Raw genomic sequence first — 2,080 nt, 5'->3', positions numbered from 1 at the left:
AAAAAACAAAAAAAAAAAAAAAAAAAAAAAAAAAAAGAAAGAAATGGATTTGTTTACAAAGCAAGTAATTATTTAAAATATTTTTTATTTATTTTATTTTATTTTTTATTTTTTTAAATTTTTTTCCTTTTTGTCTTTTTTCGTGTCCGGCAATGGATCGCAACCCTCAGTGTCGCACCCATACCGGACCGGGACGGCAACAGGATCGCAACCCTCGGTGCTGCGCCCGCACCTCGCTCAGCCAGTGAGTGGGAACCAGTCTGTATGTGGGATCCGAACCCTCGGCGGGAGCGCCTCCGCGCTCCCAAGCGGCGCACTGTAGCAGTGCGCCACCGGGCTGGCCCTATTTAAAATATTTAATAGTCATTCAATGTTCATTAGCTACATTCATTCAGTAACTGGATAAGTCTGTTCTCTGTGGTTTATAACAGAATACCTGAAACTGGGCAATTTATAAAAAAAGAATGTATTCCTTACAGTTTCAGAGACTGGAAAGTCCAGGGTCCAGGGGGACACATTTGGTGAGGACCTTCTTCTTGGTGGAGACTCTGCAGAGTCCTGAGGAGGTAATGCAGGGTATCACATGGGTGAGTACAAGAGTGTTCCACATGCCTTCCTCCTTTCTCCATAAAGCCACCAGCCTACTCCCTGATAACGCATTAAATCATTAACCCATTAATTCCTGAACAGGCTAACCCATTCATGAGGGCATAGTCCTCACAGTCCTTATCAGCTCTTGAAGGTCCCACCTTTCAAACTCCATAGTTGATTTCCCACCCTTTTAATACTTTTACAATGGGGATTAAATTTCAGGATGAGCTTTGGAGGGGACATTCAAACCACAGCAGTAAATATTTATTGATCTCCTACTGTATGCTAGGTATTGTTACAGGTTCTTGGAAAATAGGAGCAGCAGCAAAAAGCAACAAAGCTTTCAGCCCTGAATGGGGCTTATACTTTGGAAGGGAGAGAGAAAATAACCAGAAAAAAACCCTAAAATATAGGACGTTTTAGATGGTGGTAAGCACTAAGAAGAAAAATAAATGTGGGGGGAGGGATGGACGGGGGAGGGACGTGGCAACTTATATGGGTGGCCAAGGAAGACATTACAATGCACATATTCCTTAGAGTTTAGGACCGGGTAGCATTTCACCTACTGAAAGGTATCTGATATATTTTTATACATGACCAAAATAATAATGTAAGAGGCAATAAAAAAGTGTACAGGGTTTTAGGGTTCTAGATAACAGCGCTTTCTAAGATTTAATCCATAAGGAGAACTCCTATATATATATATACACATGGTTTCCATTTTACCTTAATAATAATACTTGGGGGGAGGGGCCTCTTTTTTTTTCCTCAAATTTATTTTTCAAGGAGCAGCAGGACTGACTTTTTCTCTACTCCAGGGAAACCTGCAAGGAGGCTACGCGTGCTCTGGAGAACAGGTACTATGTCTCGTTTTTATTTTTTTAATTTCCCAGAGCCCACGATAGTGTCTGGCACACACCGTTCAAAGCAAGTTTGGTAGCTGGAACCCAGGGAACCCGCTGAATGTGCGTGTCCAGGAACTATTAACGACAGGTGCAGGTCCAGGGGAGAACGTCCAGCTCCAGGGTCTGCCCGGGCACGGCGCGTCTCGGCGGCCTCATTCAAGTCGACGCTCATGGGCAGGTTTCTAATGACATCTCCCTCTAGCTGGATTGGAACGCTTTGGCGCTTCCTCTGCCGAGATAGCACGAAGTTACGAAACGTGTTCCAGTCTGCTCTAGAGCCGGGGCCCACCTAGAGGGACAGCCGTGCTGGAGCGAGAGGTCAGATTCGTCCTCCGCCTGCGCACTGGACAGCTGCGCCTTCGGGCCGCCCCTCTCGGAGGTGGGGGCGACGTCCGCCTCTTTGTCTCCCTGCTGTTCTCATCGCCCCCTCGGTCCCCGTCCGAGCTGCCCAACCCCCGAGCCTCCTCCCGCCGTTCAGCCGGGCCCCAGGTGCGCCGAGCTCGGAGCCGAGCCACTCTTGCTGCGGAGGGCCGCCAGCGCGCTCTCCCGCCCCGCCTCTACCGGCAGCCCCCCCACTGGCCCCC

At 48.0% G+C, this 2,080-nt stretch overlaps 1 long non-coding RNA gene across 1 annotated transcript in view; it reads right to left on the bottom strand.

Annotated features, from left to right (window-relative positions):
* The window catches only part of LOC103599166, a 9,870-nt gene extending 9,359 nt beyond the window's left edge, over positions 1-511 (bottom strand). The window contains exon 1 of the long non-coding RNA XR_551270.1: positions 478-511. This is a non-coding gene — a long non-coding RNA (uncharacterized LOC103599166). The remainder of the gene's footprint in view (positions 1-477) is intronic.
* Positions 512-2,080: the final 1,569 nt, after the last annotated feature.

This window comes from Galeopterus variegatus, unplaced genomic scaffold (assembly GCF_000696425.1).
Source record: "Galeopterus variegatus unplaced genomic scaffold, G_variegatus-3.0.2 Scaffold2876, whole genome shotgun sequence".
NCBI lineage: Eukaryota > Metazoa > Chordata > Mammalia > Dermoptera > Cynocephalidae > Galeopterus > Galeopterus variegatus.
The sequence above is the reverse complement of the archived record's forward strand: the minus strand, read 5'-3'. Positions and strand labels throughout refer to the sequence as shown.